The sequence below is a fragment of the Protopterus annectens genome, chromosome 15.part0 (genome assembly GCF_019279795.1).
Source record: "Protopterus annectens isolate FY-2018-M chromosome 15.part0, PAN1.0, whole genome shotgun sequence".
Classification (NCBI taxonomy): Eukaryota; Metazoa; Chordata; order Ceratodontiformes; family Protopteridae; genus Protopterus; species Protopterus annectens.
Genome location: NC_056749.1, coordinates 76,204,754 through 76,225,877, shown reverse-complemented (window position 1 = coordinate 76,225,877; position 21,124 = coordinate 76,204,754).

Here is a 21,124-nt window from a genome sequence, read left to right as displayed (position 1 = left end):
AAGAAATGATGTCATTCTGCAAGTATTCCAGCAGTAATATTTTGGATATTAATCTAAGAACTGTCTGAGAGTGAGATGGAGCATTTTGTATTTTATCTTTTACCTGACAAGAACATCCACTCACCACATATGCCTGCTTGCTCTGTAATTAAGTTAACTAGGGTACAGTAATTTCTTTTAGATACAGTCAGGAATATAGCTGAGCTTAATTTAGATGTTTTTCTTTATTTATTTGAGACTGTCCTGCAATGTTGTTTTAAATATTTCCTGTGATTTTGAATTCTGATATAACTGTGATTATATACTGAGTATCTTCTTGTTCTTTTATTATTTATTATTAAATATATTCAGACCTATCACTGTGGCTGATATTTGTGAGACATATTTAAGTTCTGAGAGTACTTGTATACTTATTTGATGACACTATGGGCCACTCCTAATACCTTGCTCTTAGTCAAACTACCTTTTGCTAAGGGCCTTAAAGTAGTGTGTGTGTGTGTGTGTGTGTGTGTGTGTGTGTGTGTGTGTGTGTGTGTGTGTGTGTGTGTGTGTGTGTGTGTGTGTGTGTGTGTGTATGTGGGTGAGTATAAATCAAACCTCAAAGTGTGCGTGTGCATGTGTGTGTGTGTGTGTGTGTGTGTGTGTGTGTGTGTGTGTGTGTGTGTGTGTGTGTGTGTAAATCAAACCTCAAAGTGTGTGTGTGTGTGTGTGTGTGTGTGTGTGTGTGTGTGTGTGTGTGTGTGTGTGTGTGTGTGTGTGTGTGTGTGTGTGTGTGTGTCAGCTACTTGGGCAGGGACACGAAGCACTGGTTGGACAGAGAGGGTGCTGGAGGTCTTAGCTTGGCCACTTAGCTGGGATTTCCACTCTATAGCTGTGCCAGTGGGGAGTCCTATTGGGGATCTGGAGAAAGAGGGAGAAACCAGCCCTGGACTGACTGTGGTCTCTGTCTGCTCTTAAGGGAAATTGCACTTGATGCAGAAAGCTGCATCTAGAAATACTGTGTGTGTACTTGTCATCCTCCCAATGTGTGACCCTCATTGGTGCTAGTGGTGAGGATTGAGGCTCCTTGATTACTGGGCCAGTGCTGGGGTGTCACAGTAGGGAGGAATTATACAGGCAGTCTGAATACAGTCCATGGTTCATTTTCCCACCTATGCTGTCAAAGAAGGAGACATTTCTGTGGAAGCCCATATTGCCCTTTCTCTTCAAAAGAATTCTTAACAGGGCTGTTTAGTCTGTTTAAGGCTAAATGTAATGTTTTCTTGCAAGTAATGAAACTTTGTAATGTGCTCAAATACAGATCAAGATGGTCTGTCTAGTTTTTTCATAACAGTTATTCCACATGGGGCCAAAATGTTTCTTGAACCACTTTAGCACTGGCTTAGAGAAGGCAGTCAGTCTGCTCAAAAATGGGCAATCAGAGCAGTGGAGGTAACAGAATGCTCAAAAATGGGCAATCAGAGCAGTGGAGGTAACAGAATGAAGTGAGAAGCAGCAAATACAAACAAAATATCGAACCATATGAACTGTTCGATGTTCATAACCAGACAGATGCAAAACTTAAAGCAGTGTTGGGAGCATACCTCTCAAATGTCCAGAGTTTTGCCTCATATTCTTAGTCTGTTCCTCACAAAATTTGTAGTTTTCTGGCAAACAAACCCATTTTCAGTGGAGACCCAAGGGGAAAAGCTCCAGCAAACATAAGTAAAGAATAACAATCACAATATAAAATAATTGTAAAAAGAAAAGGTTATTAACTACTTGCACTGTACTGATAGTAAGCAACTCATTTTCAGTGGAGACCTAAGGGGAAAGAGCCCCGGCAAACATAAGCAAAGATAAGCGTACAGGACAAAAACTATTAAAAATAATAATGTAAATACGAAATTACTTATAAAGAGAAAGACAAAAGAAAAAAATATGAACATTAAGGGTTGCACTGATAGCAGTTGTCTAAATTTAACTACATATGAGAGTAAAAACAAAAAGATAATTGTTGTTCGAAAGAAGGACAAAGTATAGACATTGGTAGAAAGTGGGGGGTGATAAATAGTGTGGAGAAAGGGAGGGGGGAGAGAAATGAGGGGGCTATAGTAGGGCTATAGTAGTAGATTTGAGGGTTTAAGAGGTTAGTTTAAGCAAAAAGTTACTAACAGAGAAAGAAAGGAGATGCAACAGGTTACACATTTTAGGCTTTGTCCTGCTTTCTCGCACTAAGTTGTTGAGAGGTATGGTTGGGAGTAAAGGTGCACCATTCTAAAATAATGATTCTGCTCATAGTAAGTAGGTATCTAGATAAAGACAAAGTACTGGTTTAGAGGTGCTCTTGTGAAGGGAGTAGACTGCCTTTCCTAATATGTGGATGAGGGCAGGAGCAGAAGTAAGAGTGCTTGTTAATCCTATTTTGTCTGAAAATATGTATTGGCATGTGAGGAAGACTGCAGAATAGATCAAAGATGTTCAGATTTCCTTCTCTCAAAGAGTGGAAATAATACTGTATACAAGTCATGAAGCAGAATGCTCCGTAGTTCCTACTACTGCAGAACTGAGTGATCCTGCATATGTATGTGGAAAATGGAAAACCAGATGATACCTTTATTTAATTGCTGAAACAATTCTATCAAAGTGGAACAACGTAAGTAATAATGACACTGCACTAGGCTGTGTGTGTCAACGTAAGTAATAATGACACTGCACTAGGCTGTGTGTGTCAACGTAAGTAATAATGACACTGCACTAGGCTGTGTGTGTCAACGTAAGTAGTAATGACACTGCACTAGGCTGTGTGTGTCAACGTAAGTAATAATGACACTGCACTAGGCTGTGTGTGTCAACGTAAGTAATAATGACACTGCACTAGGCTGTGTGTGTCAACGTAAGTAATAATGACACTGCACTAGGCTGTGTGTGTCAACGTAAGTAATAATGACACTGCACTAGGCTGTGTGTGTCAACGTAAGTAATAATGACACCACACTAGGCTGTGTGTGTCAACGTAAGTAATAATGACACTGCACTAGGCTGTGTGTGTCAACGTAAGTAATAATGACACTGCACTAGGATGTGTGTGTCTATTCCTACTTGATGGAAGAGCAATGGAAATTAAAAACGATGTATATTCCATGTACAGGTGAGGGCATGGTAGTTTAATTGCATTTAGTTTGAATAAATCTGTCTGAGGCTTATAATAAAGATTAGCAAAGGACATGGGCACTCATTATGTACCCATGGTGCTTATGGCAAGCTAATGCCTCAGGGGTCATTATGTACAGGTAGTAAATTCACTGAATTGTAAAGTGGAGTTCCAGTGTTAATATTAAGCTTGCTTATTATGTGGTTTTTGAAGTGTTAAAAATCCAGTCAGTAAAAATTGGTGAAAATGGACTGTTACCTATTATAAGTATTGTATTGGTTTTCCAGGAAGAAAAATATTTTACTAAATCTCTAAAATGAGGCACTAAAACAAATCAAACTACGAGGAGATATACACCCTAACCCAGGCTCCCAACTTACCACTCCCAAAAGCTCCAACCCAGTCTCCATACAATCAAAGGGGTTGACCAAGTTGTCTTTATAGTCCATAAGTTATATGTTAATTAGTATGATTTGGTTATTTTTGTAGATGCCTCAACAATGAAGCTATAGCATTATTACTGGGTGTAGATTTTACACAGTATACATTTGCTCTAGAAATAGGAGTTCCTTGGTAAGTCTCCTAAAAGTCAGTAGAAATAGGAGTTCCTTGGTAAGTCTCCTGAAAGTAAATAGAAATAGGAGTTCCTTGATAAGTCTCCTGAAAGTCAATAGAACTATTGTCAAGAAACATTTCAAGTGGGAAGCTGGTAGATTTTAGAACTTCCTCTCTTTAAAATAGGAGAGACACAAACGTAGGCAATTTTTTTTAAAAGTTACTAGATCAATGGCTTGATATGTATGACCCTGAACTGTATGGAGAAAGGCTCTTACATATCCTCTTTCAGGGCTTTAAGTTTGTAAACAAACTACATTGAAACACTTAGCAATTGGGATGTAGTGAAAAGAACAATAAGGGAGACGACTGAGCAATAAATACAGTTAGAGAGAAGGAAAACGAAAACTAGGATTAATCTGTGGATTGATTGGCCGGACAACTTCCAGGAGAGAGCTGCTACTAATGTAATGGAGTAGGAATGGTTAGTTGCTGAAACACAAACAGATAAATGCTGAATAATAGAAATGAGGATTTAAAAAAAGCTACTCTTATATTGTGTAGCTCTTAATTAACCTACTTTTCCTGTGATCTCCCTTTTCAATTTAGATCTGAAGTCTGATTCTTGAGATTAAATTCTGGAAATACCTGCCAGATTTTTCCCCTCACCTAAACTGTTCTGAAAACTGTTCACCTTTAATCAAGCAACGGACACTAGCTAATGTATGTTAAGTACCACAGTTGAACTATAGTACTTGTGCAGTTTTCTATAATAGATTCCTCCACATCACTGGGGTCAAACTAGTGCACCTCTACTCATTCCCTCACCACTACATGTTTTATGTTCTCCCCACTGACTCTTGACTGTCTATAAGAGATGTGTCTAATTTGAACAAGTAAATAACTCACTAGTAAAAGAAAAAAAATAAAACTAAGTAAAAGTCTTACTGATTGTTAACGTGTCTCCTTAGTTGAACATCTGCGAGCAGAGTCATCCCAATCCATTCACCCTCACTTCGCTCAGGCTTACTCCGCTCCCCTGCCCAACCCCCATTCCCACCTGCCCCCACTGTCCTCACATTTATAACTAACCAAACCGCACCCCTTACCCATTTTAGCCTATCTCTGATGACTTTCATCTTAAACTCCACACCCACTTCCAATGTATCCCTCTTCAGGTTTAACAACCACCCTATTCCGACATTTCCCTCTACACCTCAGACCCTCCTCTACATCATCAATATTTCTCCTTTTCCATTTTTCTTTCTTCTACATACTACCATGCTTCCAACAAACACGCTAGCATCTATCACTGATCTACTTTGTCTACTCATACCAAACCACCTCCTACCACAAACCTCCACATCACTAATATCCACTCTTCACCTCACCCATATAACTCAGACCACAACCTACCCAACATGAACATACACAGTTCACAAGATCTGTAGAATAGCTCTAACACACTATTCTTCACTTTCAAATATGCCCACACACAAACATCTCTACACACACTCTATAAATATTCCAGACTGTTATCCAACATTATTAACCTTTTACTACACTCACTAAATCAAATCAAACTATGAGGAGATATGCACCCTAACCCAGGCTCCCAACTTACCACTCCCAACAGCTCCAACCCAGTCTCCATACAATCTACTTCTACTCTCACAGAAACTCACCCAAGCAGGACCTTAACAACCTTTCACCCAAAAGCCCTATTACTAAATACAACAGCTCTGACCTGATAATTATTAACTTCAACTTAAGAAGCATTATAAATAAAGTGAATCACCCAACAGCCCTATTACTAAATATAACAGCTCTGATCTGTTAATTATTAACACCCACCTAAGAAGCATTATAAAGAAAGGTGAATCACCCAACAGCCTATTACTAAATACAACAGCTCTGATCTGTTAATTATCTTCAACCTAAGAAGCATTATAAACAAAGTGAATAACCCAACAGCCCTATTACTAAATACAACAGTTCTAATCTGTTAATTATTAACTTCAAACTAAGAAGCATTATAAACAAAGTGAATCACCCAACAGCCCTATTACTAAATACAACAGCTCTGACCTGATGATTATTAACTTCAACCTAAGAAGCATTATAAACAAAGTAAATCACCCAACAGCATTATTACTAAATACAACGGCTCTGACCTGATAATTATTAACTTCAAACTTAGAAGCATTATAAACAAAGTGAATCACCCAACAGCCCTATTACTAAATACAACAGCTCTGATCTGTTAACTGCAAACTAAGAAGCATTATAAACAAAGTGAATCACCTAACAGCCCTTTTACTAAATACAACAGCTCTGACATGATAATTATTAACTTCAAACTAAGAAGCATTATAAACAAAGTGAATCACCCAACAGCCCTATAATTAAATACAACAGCTCTGATCTGTTAATTATTAATGTCAACCTAAGGAGCATTATAAACAAAGTGAATCCCCAACTGCCCTATTACTAAGTACAACAGCTCTGATCTGTTAATTATTACCTTCAACCTAAGAAGCATTATAAACAAAGTGAATCACCCAACTGCCCTATTACTAAATGCAACAGCTCTGACCTGATAATTATTAACTTCAAACTAAGAAGCATTATAAACAAAGTGAATCACCCAGCAGCCCTATTACTAAATACAACAGCTCTGATCTGTTAAATATTAACTTCAACCTAAAAAGCATTATAAACAAAGTGAATCACCCAACAGCCCTATTACTAAATACAATGGCTCTGACCTGATAATTATTAACTTCAAACTTAGAAGCATTATAAACAAAGTGAATCACCCAACAGCCCTATTACTAAATACAACAGCTCTGATCTGTTATTAACTGCAAACTAAGAAGCATTATAAACAAAGTGAATCACCCAGCAGCCCTATTACTAAATACAACAGCAACTTAGAAGCATTATAAACAAAGTGAATCACCCAACAGCCCTATTACTAAATACAACAGCTCTGATCTGTTATTAACTGCAAACTAAGAAGCATTATAAACAAAGTGAATCACCTAACAGCCCTTTTACTAAATACAACAGCTCTGACATGATAATTATTAACTTCAAACTAAGAAGCATTATAAACAAAGTGAATCACCCAACAGCCCTATAATTAAATACAACAGCTCTGATCTGTTAATTATTAATGTCAACCTAAGGAGCATTATAAACAAAGTGAACCCTCAACTGCCCTATTACTAAATACAACAGCTCTGATCTGTTAATTATTACCTTCAACCTAAGAAGCATTATAAACAAAGTGAATCACCCAACTGCCCTATTACTAAATACAACAGCTCTGATCTGTTAATTATTACCTTCAACCTAAGAAGCAATATAAACAAAGTGAATCCCCAACAGCCCTATTACTAAATACAACAGCTCTGATCTGTTAATTATTAACTTCAAACTAAGATGGATTATAAACAAAGTGAATCACCCAACAGCCCTATTACTAAACACAACAGCTCTGACCTGATAATTATTAACTTCAAACTAAGAAGCATTATAAATAAAGTGAATCACCCAACAGCCCTATTACTAAATACAACAGCTCGGATCCATTAATTATTAACTTCAAACTAAGAAGCATTATAAACAAAGTGAATCACCCAACAGCCCTATTACTAAATACAACAGCTCTGATCTGTTAATTATTACCTTCAACCTAAGAAGCATTATAAACAAAGTGAATCACCCAACAGCCCTATTACTAAATAAAACAGCTGTGATCTGTTAGTTATTAACTTCAAACTAAGAAGCATTATAAACAAAGTGAATCACCCAACAGCCCTATTACTAAATACAACAGCTCTGATCTGTTAATTATTAATGTCAAACTAAGAAGCATTATAAACAAAGGGAATCACCCAACAGCCCTATTACTAAATACAACAGCTCTGATCTGTTAATTATTAACTTCAAACTAAGAAGCATTATAAAGAAAGTGAATCACCTTACAGCCCTATTACTAAATACAACAGCTCTGACCTGACAATTATTACCTTCAACCTAAGAAGCATTATAAACAAAGTGAATCACCCAACAGCCTTATTACAAAATACAACAGCTCTGATCTGTTAATTATTAATGTCAATCTAAGAAGCATTATAAACAAAGGGAATCACCCAACAGCCCTATTACTAAATACAACAGCTCTGATCTGTTAATTATTAACTTCAAACTAAGAAGCATTATAAACAAAGTGAAATACCCAACAGCCCTATTACTAAATACAACAGCTCTGGTCTGTCAATTATTAACTTCAAACTAAGAAGCATTATAAACAAAGTGAATCACGCAACAGCCCTATTACTAAATACAACAGCTCTGACTTGATAATTATTAACTTCAACCTAAGAAGCATTATAAACAGAGTGAATCACCCAACAGCCCTATTACTAAACAGAACAGCTCGGATCTGTTAATTATTAACTTTAACCTAAGAAGCATTATAAACAAAGTGAATCACCCAACAGCCCAATTACTAAATACAACAGCTCTGATCTGTTAATTATTACCTTCAACCTAAGAAGCATTATAAACAAAGTGAATCACCGAACAGCCCTATTACTCAATACAACAGCTCTGATCTGTTAATTATTAACTTCAAACTAAGAAGCATTATAAACAAAGTGAATCAACCAACAGCCCTATTACTAAATACAACAGCTCTGATCTGTTAATTATTAACTTCAAACTAAGATGGATTATAAACAAAGTGAATCACCCAACAGCCCTATTACTAAACACAACAGCTCTGACCTGATAATTATTAACTTCAAACTAAGAAGCATTATAAATAAAGTGAATCACCCAACAGCCCTATTACTAAATACAACAGCTCTGATCCATTAATTATTAACTTCAAACTAAGAAGCATTATAAACAAAGTGAATCACCCAACAGCCCTATTACTAAATACAACAGCTCTGATCTGTTAATTATTACCTTCAACCTAAGAAGCATTATAAACAAAGTGAATCACCCAACAGCCCTATTACTAAATAAAACAGCTCTGATCTGTTAGTTATTAACTTCAAACTAAGAAGCATTATAAACAAAGTGAATCACCCAACAGCCCTATTACTAAATACAACAGCTCTGATCTGTTAATTATTAATGTCAAACTAAGAAGCATTATAAACAAAGGGAATCACCCAACAGCCCTATTACTAAATACAACAGCTCTGATCTGTTAATTATTAACTTCAAACTAAGAAGCATTATAAAGAAAGTGAATCACCTTACAGCCCTATTACTAAATACAACAGCTCTGACCTGATAATTATTACCTTCAACCTAAGAAGCATTATAAACAAAGTGAATCACCCAACAGCCTTATTACAAAATACAACAGCTCTGATCTGTTAATTATTAATGTCAAACTAAGAAGCATTATAAACAAAGGGAATCACCCAACAGCCCTATTACTAAATACAACAGCTCTGATCTGTTAATTATTAACTTCAAACTAAGAAGCATTATAAACAAAGTGAAATACCCAACAGCCCTATTACTAAATACAACAGCTCTGGTCTGTCAATTATTAACTTCAAACTAAGAAGCATTATAAACAAAGTGAATCACGCAACAGCCCTATTACTAAATACAACAGCTCTGACTTGATAATTATTAACTTCAACCTAAGAAGCATTATAAACAGAGTGAATCACCCAACAGCCCTATTACTAAATAGAACAGCTCGGATCTGTTAATTATTAACTTTAACCTAAGAAGCATTATAAACAAAGTGAATCACCCAACAGCCCAATTACTAAATACAACAGCTCTGATCTGTTAATTATTACCTTCAACCTAAGAAGCATTATAAACAAAGTGAATCACCCAACAGCCCTATTACTAAATACAACAGCTCTAATCTGTTAATTATTAACTTCAACCTAAGAAGCAATATAAAGAAAGTGAATCACCCAACAGCCCTATTACTAAATACAACAGCTCTGGTCTGTTAATTATTAACTTCAAACTAAGAAGCATTATAAACAAAGTGAATCACCCAACAGCCCTTTTACTAAATACAACAGCTCTGACCTGATAATTATTAACTTCAACCTAAGAAGCATTATAAACAAAGTGAATCACCCAACAGCCCTATTACTCAATACAACAGCTCTGATCTGTTAATTATTAACTTCAAACTAAGAAGCATTATAAACAAAGTGAATCAACCAACAGCCCTATTACTAAATACAACAGCTGTGATCTGCTAATTATTAACTTCAACCTAAGAAGCATTATAAACAAAGGGAATCACCCAATATCCCTATTACTAAATACAACAGCTCTGATCTGTTAATTATTAACTTCAAACTGCGAAGCATTATAAACAAAGTGAATCACCCAACAGCCCTATTACTAAATACAACAGCTCTAATCTGTTAATTATTAACTTCAACCTAAGAAGCATTATAAACAAAAGGAATCACCCAACACACCTATTACTAAATACAACAGCTCTGATCTGTTAATTCTACCATCAACCTAAGAAGCATTATAAACAAAGTGAATCACCCAACAACCCTATTACTAAATACAACAGCTCTGACCTGTTAATTATTAACTTCAAACTAAGAAACACTATAAACAAAGTGAATCACCCAATAAAGGGAATCACCCAAAAGCCCTATTACTAAATACAACTTTGATCTGTTAATTATTAACTTCAACCTAAGAAGCATTATAAACAAAGTGAATCGCTCAACAGCCCTATTACTAAATACAATGGTTCTGATCTGTTAATTATTAACTTCAACCTAAGAAGCATTACAAACAAAGTGAATCACCCAACAGCCCTATTACTAAATACAACAGCTCTGACTTGATAATTATTAACTTCAACCAAAGAAGCATTATAAACAAAGTGAATCACCCAACAGCCCTATTACAAAATACAAAAGCTCTGATCAGTTAATTATTAACTTCAAACTAAGAAGCATTATAAACAAAGTGAATCACCCAACAGCCCTATTACTTAATACAACAGCTCTGACCTGATAATTATTAACTTTAACCTAAGAAGCATTATAAACAAAGTGAATCACCCAACAGCCCTATTACTAAATACAACAGCTCTGATCTGTTAATTATTAACTTTAAACTAAGAAGCATTATATACAAAGTGAATCACCCAACAGCCTTATTACTAAATACAATAGCTCTGATCTGTTAATTATTAACTTCAACCTAAGAAGCATTATAAACAAAGTGAATCACCCAACAGCCCTATTACTAAATACAACAGCTCTGATCTGTTAATTATTAACTTCAACCTAAGAAGCATTATAAACAAAGTGAATCGCCCAACAGTCCTATTACTAAATACAACAGCTCTGATCTGTTATTACCTTCAACCTAAGAAGCATTATAAACAAAGTGAATAACCCAACAGCCCTATTACTAAATACAACAGCTCTGACCTGATAATTATTCATTTCAAACTAAGAAGCATTATAAACAAAGTGAATCACCCAACAGCGCTATTACTAAATACAACAGCTCTGATCTGTTAACTATTAACTTCAAACTAAGAAGCATTATAAACAAAGTGAATCACCCAAAAGCCCTATTACTAAATACAACAGCTCTGATCTGTTAATTATTACCTTCAACCTAAGAAGCATTATAAACAAAGTGAACCACCCAACAGCCCTGTTACTAAATACAACAGCTCTGATCTGTTAATTATTAACTTCAAACTAAGAGGCATTATAAACAATGTGAATCACCCAACAGCCCTATTACTAAATACAACAGCTCTGGCCTGATAATTAACTTCAACCTAAGAATCATTATAAACAAAGTGAATCACCCAACAGCCCTATTACTAAATACAACAGCTCTGACCTGATAATTATTAACTTCAAACTAAAAAGCATTATGAACAAAGTGAATCACCCAACAGCCCTATTACTAATACAACAGCTCTGATCAGTTAACTATTAACTTCAAACTAAGGATTATAAACAAAGTGAATCACACAACAGCCCTATTACTAAATACAACAGCTCTGACCTGATAGTTATTAACTTCAAACTAAGAAGCATTATAAACAGAGTGAATCACCCAACAGCCCTATTACTAAACAGAACTGTTCGGATCTGTTAACTATTAACTTCAACCTAAGAAGCATTATAAACAAAGTGAATCACCCAACAGCCCTATTACTAAATACAACAGCTCTAATCTGTTAATTATTAACTTCAAGCTATGAAACATTATAAACAAAAGGAATCACCCAACAGTGCTATTACTAAATACAACAGCTCTGATTTGTTAATTATACCATTAACCTAAGAAGCATTATAAACAAAGTGAATTAGCCAACAGCCCTATTACTAAATAGAACAGCTCTGACCTGATAATTATTAACTTCAAACTAAGAAGCATTATAAACAAAGTGAATCACCCAACAGCCCTATTACTCAATACAACAGCTCTGATCTGTTAATTATTAACTTCAAACTAAGAAGCATTATAAACAAAGTGAATCAACCAACAGCCCTATTACTAAATACAACAGCTGTGATCTGCTAATTATTAACTTCAACCTAAGAAGCATTATAAACAAAGGGAATCACCCAATATCCCTATTACTAAATACAACAGCTCTGATCTGTTAATTATTAACTTCAAACTGCGAAGCATTATAAACAAAGTGAATCACCCAACAGCCCTATTACTAAATATAACAGCTCTAATCTGTTAATTATTAACTTCAACCTAAGAAGCATTATAAACAAAAGGAATCACCCAACACACCTATTACTAAATACAACAGCTCTGATCTGTTAATTCTACCGTCAACCTAAGAAGCATTATAAACAAAGTGAATCACCCAACAACCCTATTACTAAATACAACAGCTCTGGCCTGTTAATTATTAACTTCAAACTAAGAAACACTATAAACAAAGTGAATCACCCAATAAAGGGAATCACCCAACAGCCCTATTACTAAATACAACTTTGATCTGTTAATTATTAACTTCAACCTAAGAAGCATTATAAACAAAGTGAATCGCTCAACAGCCCTATTACTAAATACAATGGTTCTGATCTGTTAATTATTAACTTCAACCTAAGAAGCATTACAAACAAAGTGAATCACCCAACAGCCCTATTACTAAATACAACAGCTCTGACTTGATAATTATTAACTTCAACCAAAGAAGCATTATAAACAAAGTGAATCACCCAACAGCCCTATTACAAAATACAAAAGCTCTGATCAGTTAATTATTAACTTCAAACTAAGAAGCATTATAAACAAAGTGAATCACCCAACAGCCCTATTACTTAATACAACAGCTCTGACCTGATAATTATTAACTTTAACCTAAGAAGCATTATAAACAAAGTGAATCACCCAACAGCCCTATTACTAAATACAACAGCTCTGATCTGTTAATTATTAACTTTAAACTAAGAAGCATTATATACAAAGTGAATCACCCAACAGCCTTATTACTAAATACAATAGCTCTGATCTGTTAATTATTAACTTCAACCTAAGAAGCATTATAAACAAAGTGAATCACCCAACAGCCCTGTTACTAAATACAACAGCTCTGATCTGTTAATTATTAACTTCAACCTAAGAAGCATTATAAACAAAGTGAATCACCCAACAGTCCTATTACTAAATACAACAGCTCTGATCTGTTATTACCTTCAACCTAAGAAGCATTATAAACAAAGTGAATAACCCAACAGCCCTATTACTAAATACAACAGCTCTGACCTGATAATTATTCATTTCAAACTAAGAAGCATTATAAACAAAGTGAATCACCCAACAGCTTATTACTAAATACAACAGCTCTGATCTGTTAACTATTAACTTCAAACTAAGAAGCATTATAAACAAAGTGAATCACCCAAAAGCCCTATTACTAAATACAACAGCTCTGATCTGTTAATTATTACCTTCAACCTAAGAAGCATTATAAACAAAGTGAACCACCCAACAGCCCTGTTACTAAATACAACAGCTCTGATCTGTTAATTATTAACTTCAAACTAAGAGGCATTATAAACAATGTGAATCACCCAACAGCCCTATTACTAAATACAACAGCTCTGACCTGATAATTAACTTCAACCTAAGAATCATTATAAACAAAGTGAACAACCCAACAGCCCTATTACTAAATACAACAGCTCTGACCTGATAATTATTAACTTCAAACTAAAAAGCATTATGAACAAAGGGAATCACCCAACAGCCCTATTACTAATACAACAGCTCTGATCAGTTAACTATTAACTTCAAACTAAGGATTATAAACAAAGTGAATCACACAACAGCCCTATTACTAAATACAACAGCTCTGACCTGATAGTTATTAACTTCAAACTAAGAAGCATTATAAACAGAGTGAATCACCCAACAGCCCTATTACTAAACAGAACTGTTCGGATCTGTTAATTATTAACTTAAACCTAAGAAGCATTATAAACAAAGTGAATCACCCAACAGCCCTATTACTAAATACAACAGCTCTAATCTGTTAATTATTAACTTCAAGCTATGAAACATTATAAACAAAAGGAATCACCCAACAGTGCTATTACTAAATACAACAGCTCTGATTTGTTAATTATACCATTAACCTAAGAAGCATTATAAACAAAGTGAATTAGCCAACAGCCCTATTACTAAATAGAACAGCTCTGACCTGATAATTATTAACTTCAAACTAAGAAGCATTATAAACAAAGTGAATCACCCAACAGCCCTGTTATTAAATACAACAGCTCTGATCTGTTAATTATTAACTTCAAACAAAGAAGCATTATAAACAAAGGGAATCACCCAACAGCCCTATTACTAAATACAACAGCTCTGACCTGTTAATTATTAACTTCAACCTAAGAAGCATTATAAACAAAGTGGATCACCCAACAGCCCTATTACTAAATACACTAGCTCTGATCTGTTAATTATTAACTTCAATCTAAGAAGCATTATAAACAAAGTGAATCACCCAACAGCCATGTTACTAAATACAACAGCTCTGATCTGTTAATTATTAACTTCAACCTAAGAAGCATTATAAACAAAGTGAATCACCCAACAGCCCTATTACTAAATACAACAGCTCTGACCTGATAATTATTAACTTCAACCAAAGAAGCATTATAAACAAAGTGAATCACCCAACAGCCCTATTACAAAATACAAAAGCTTTGATCAGTTAATTATTAACTTCAAACTAAGAAGCATTATAAACAAAGTGAATCACACAACAGCCCTATTACTAAATACAACAGCTCTGATCTGTTATTACCTTCAACCTAAGAAGCATTATAAACAAAGTGAATAACCCAACGACCCTATTACTAAATACAACAGCTCTGACCTGCTAATTATTAATTTCAAACTAAGAAGCATTGTAAACACAGTGAATCACCCAACAGCGCTATTACTAAATACAACAGCTCTGATCTGTTAACTATTAACTTCAAACTAAGAAGCATTAAAAACAAAGTGAATCACCCAACAGCCTTATTACTAAATACAACAGCTCTGACCTGATAATTAACTTCAACCTAAGAATCATTATAAACAAAGTGAATCACCCAACAGCCCTATTACTAAATACAACAGCTCTGACCTGATAATTATTAAGTTCAAACTAAGAAGCATTATAAACAAAGTGAATTACCCAACAGCCCTGTTACTAATACAACAGCTCTGATCTGTTAATTATTAACTTCAAACTAAGGATTATAAACAAAGTGAATCACACAACAGCCCTATTACTAAATACATCAGCTCTGACCTGATAGATATTAACTTCAAACTAAGAAGCATTATAAACAGAGTGAATCACCCAACAGCCCTATTACTAAATAGAACAGCTCTGATCTGTTAATTATTAACTTCAAAATAAGAAGCATTATAAACAAAGAGAATCACCCAACAGCCCTATTACTAAATACAACAGCTCTGATCTGTTCATTATTACCTTCAAACTAAGAAGCATTATAAACAAAGTGAATCACCCAACAGCCCTATTACTAAATACAACAGCTCTAATCTGTTAATTATTAACTTCAAGCTAAGAAGCATTATAAACAAAAGGAATCACCCAACAGCGCTATTACTAAATACAACAGCTCTGATCTGCTAATTATTAACTTCAACCTAAGAAGCATTATAACCAAAGGGAATTACCGACAGCCCTATTACTAAATACAACAGTTCTGATCTGTTAATTATTACCTTCAAACTAAGAAGCATTATAAGCAAAGTGAATCACCCAACAGCCCTATTACTAAATACAATAGCTCTGATCTGTTAATTATTAACTTCAAACTAAAAAGCATTATAAACAAAGTGAATCACCCAACAGCCCTATTACTAAATATAACAGCTCTGGCCTGATAATTATTAACTTCAACCTAAGAAGCATTATAAACAAAGTGAATTACCGACAGCCCTATTACTAAATACAACAGTTCTGATCTGTTAATTATTAACTTCAAACTAAGACGCATTATAAGCAAAGTGAATCACCCAACAGCCCTATTACTAAATACAATAGCTCTGATCTGTTAATTATTAACTTCAATCTAAGAAGCATTATAAACAAAGTGAATCACCCAACAGCCCTATTACTAAATACAACAGCTCTGGTCTGTTAATTATTAACTTCAACCTAAGAACCATTATAAACAAAGTGAATCACCCAACAGCCCTATTACTAAATACAACAACTCTGATCTGTTAATTATTAACTTCAACCTAAGAAGCATTATAAACAAAGTGAATCACCCAACAGCCCTATTACTAAATGCAACAGCTCTGATCTGTTAATTATTACCTTCAACCTAAGAAGCATTATAAACAAAGTGAATCACCCAACTGCCCTATTACTAAATGCAACAGCTCTGACCTGATAATTATTAACTTCAAATTAAGAAGCATTATAAACAAAGTGAATCACCCAGCAGCCCTATTACTAAATACAGCAGCTCTGATCTGTTAATTATTAACTTTAAACTAAGAAGTATTATAAACAAAGTGAATCACCCAACAACCCTATTACTAAATAGAACAGCTGTGATTGTTTAATTATCAAAGTCAAACTAAGAAGCATTATAAACAAAGTGAATTACCCAAAAGCCCTATTACTAAATACAACAGCTCTGATCGGTTAATTATTAACTTCAACCTAAGAAGCATTGTAATCAAAGTGAATCACCCAACAGCCCTGTTACTAAATACAACAGCTCTGATCTGTTAATTATTAAATTCAAAATAAGAAGCATTATAAACAAAGTGAATCACCCAACAGCCCTATTACTAAATACAACAGCTTTGGTCTGTTAATTATACCGTTAACCTAAGAAGCATTATAAACAAAGTGAATCACCCAACAGCCCTATTACTAAATACAACAGCTCTGATCTGTTAATTATTAACTTCAAACTAAAAAGCATGATAAACAAAGTGAATCACCCAACAGCCCTATTACTAAATACAACAGCTCTGATCAGTTAATTATTAACTTCAACCTAAGAAGCATTGTAAACAAAGTGAATCACCCAATAGCCCTATTACTAAATACAACAGCTCTGATCGGTTAATTATTAACTTCAACCTAAGAAGCATCGTAAACAAGGTGAATCACCCAACAGCCCTATTACTAAATACAACAGCTATGATCTGTTAATTATTAACTTCAAACTAAGAATAATTATAAACAAAGTGAATCACCCAACAGCCCTATTACTAAATACAACAGCTCTGGTCTGTTAATTATACCATCAACCTAAGAGGCATTATAAACAAAGTGAATCACCCAACAGACCTATTACTAAATACAACAGCTATGATCTGTTAATTATTAACTTCAAACTAAGAAGCATTATAAACAAAGTGAATCGCCCAATAGCCCTATTACTAAATACAACAGCTCTGACCTGATAATTATTAACTTCAACCTAAGAAGCATTATAAACAAAGTGGATCACCCAACAGCCCTATTACTAAATACAACTGTGATCTGTTAATTATTAACTTCAAACTAAGAAGCATTATAAACAAAGTGAATCACCCAACAGCCCTATTACTAAATACAACAGCTCTAACCTGATAATTATTAACTTCAAACTAAGAAGCATTATAAACAAAGTGAATCACCCAACAGCCCTATTACTAAATACAACAGCTCTGATCTGTTAATTATTAACTTCAAACTAAGAAGCATTATAAACAAAGTGAATCACCCAACAGCCTATTACTAAATACAATAGCTCTGATCGGTTAATTATTAACTTCAACCTAAGAAGCATTGTAATCAAAGTGAATCACCCAACAGCCCTATTACTAAATACAACAGCTCTGATCTGTTAATTATTAACTTCAAAATTAGAAGCATTATAAACAAAGTGAATCACACAACAGCCCTATTACTAAATACAACAGCTTTGGTCTGTTAATTATACCGTTAACCTAAGAAGCATTATAAACAAAGTGAATCACCCAACAGCCCTATTACTAAATACAACAGCTCTGATCTGTTAATTATTAACTTCAAACTAAGAAGCATGATAAACAAAGTGAATCACCCAACAGCCCTATTACTAAATACAACAGCTCTGATCAGTTAATTATTAACTTCAACCTAAGAAGCATTGTAAACAAAGTGAATCACCCAACAGCCCTATTACTAAATACAACAGCTCTGATCTGTTAAATATTAACTTCAAACTAAGAAGCATTATAAACAAAGTGAATCACCCAATAGCCCTATTACTAAATACAACAGCTCTGATCGGTTAATTATTAACTTCAACCTAAGAAGCATTGTAAACAAAGTGAATCACCCAACAGCCCTATTACTAAATACAACAGCTATGATCTGTTAATTATTAACTTCAAACTAAAAATAATTATAAACAAAGTGAATCACCCAACAGCCCTATTACTAAATACAGCAGCTCTGGTCCGTTAATTATACCATCAACCTAAGAGGCATTATAAACAAAGTGAATCACCCAACAGCCCTATTACTAAATACAACAGCTCTGATCTGTTAATTATTAACTTCAAACTAAGAAGCATTATAAACAAAGTGAATCACCCAACAGCCCTATTACTAAATACAACAGCTCTGACCTGATAATTATTAACTTCAACCTAAGAAGCATTATAAACAAAGTGGATCACCCAACAGCCCTATTACTAAATACAACTGTGATCTGTTAATTATTAACTTCAAACTAAGAAGCATTGTAAACAAAGTGAATCACCCAACAGCCTATTACTAAATGCAACAGCTCTAATCTGTTAATTATTAACTTCAACCTAAGAAGCATTATAAACAAAGTGAATCACCCAACAGCCCTATTACTAAATACAACAGCTCTCATCTGTTAAGTATTACCTTCAAACTAAGAAGCATTATAAACAAAGTGAATCACCCAACAGCCCTATTACTAAATACAACAGCTCTGATCTGTTAATTATTAACTTCAACCTAAGAAGCATTATAAACAAAGTGAATCACCCAACAGCCCTATTACTAAATAGAACAGCTCTGATCGGTTAATTATTAACTTCAACCTAAGAAGCATTATAAACAAAGTGAATGAAGGTCATGCTGCACTTGCCCTCTACCCACCAGACACAGCTATCTGAACTGAAACCTGGCTGAAACCCCATATAAAAGATTAGGATATCTTAACCCAGTGGTACGGCATATTAAGACTTGACAGGATAAACAAGCAGGTGATGGTATTGCTATCATATTCAAAAATACTCTCACACTAGAACATCTAAACTGTACACCCCTGCAGATCTTGCCAGCTCTTAAATATTAACAACTCCCCTACAAATCAATTCCCATAAAACAATAATAATAATAATCTCCACCTGCTTCCCTCCCAGTAACAACATATCCAACATAGAAAACCTTCTCTGCTGGTCATCAGCAACATTCAATAAAGAAACTATAGTCCTAGGAGACTTCAACCTAGACTGGATCACCTGCACCTCTGAAAACCCCTCTACAACATCTCTCAGACTATTAACTTTCCCACCCATATAGATAAACATACCAAGAACCAATCAATATTGGACTGGATATAACAAACAAGCCCAACCTTAGTTACCAAGCAAGCTACCTTCTAGACTGCCTAAGTGACCATTTACCAACCTTTCTTTTTAGGAAATGAATATGTACCCCTAATATCCTCAAACACGATCACAGCAAAAAAACTTCTCTCCCACCATATTCAATACACTGCTATAACAATGTGACTGGTCTCCTTTAACATTCCTCCATTTGGACCTCGCAATTCAATACTTTAACAACATATTCCTCAAGATATGAAATAACCTAGCTTCCATAAGGAAATGTCTCACCAAAGCTAAACAATTTCCTTGGCTAAGTAAAGACACCAAGCTATTACTCAAACAGAGGGCTAGAGCCTGGTCACTATAAGTAAAGACACCAAGCTATTACTCAAACAGAGGGATAGGGCCTGGTCACTATAAGTAAAGACACCAAACTATTACTCAAACAGAGGGATAGAGCCTGGTCACTATAAGTAAAGACACCAAGCTATTACTCAGAGGGGTAGAGCCTGGTCACTATAAGTAAAGACTCCAAGCTATTACTCAAAAAGAGGGATAGAGCCTGGTCACTATAAGTAAAGACACCAAACTATTACTCAAACAGAGGGATAGAGCCTGGTCACTATAAGTAAAGGTGCCAAGCTATTACTCAAACAGAGGGATAGAACCTGGTCACTATAAGTAAAGACACCAAGCTATTACTCAAACAGAACCTGGTCACTATACCAAAGTTCCAAAAACAAAGACAACCTTATTGCATATCAGAAACTAAGAAACCAAGCCACAAAACAAATGAAAAATGACAAAAAGTCATACTAACATACATCCCAACAAAAACATCAGAACAACCCCCCCCAAAAAAAAAATTGGGGTAAATATCAAACAGCTCTTTAATCCTGATAGTTCCACTACCCCACCCCAAATACTACTGATAGCGTAGCATCCCAATTCAATTCACATTTCATCAAATCCATAACATCCATCATAAATAATAATATTAAAACACCCCTAACAGTCCCAAACTCCCCAGACTCTAAATATATATCATTATCTATTAAGCCCATACAAACTAGTTGCATAAAAAACTCCTGTCCAAATTAAAATCCTCAACTGCTGCAGCTGATCAGCTCCCCAATGAATTTCTGAAACTTGCATATGATTTCATCTCTTACTCTGTCTCAATACTAATCAACTGCTCTGTTTCTAAACAATATGCTCCTAAGCTCTGGAAATATCACATATCATCCCCCTTCATAAAGATGGCCCTTCTACAGACTTCTCTAACTATAGACC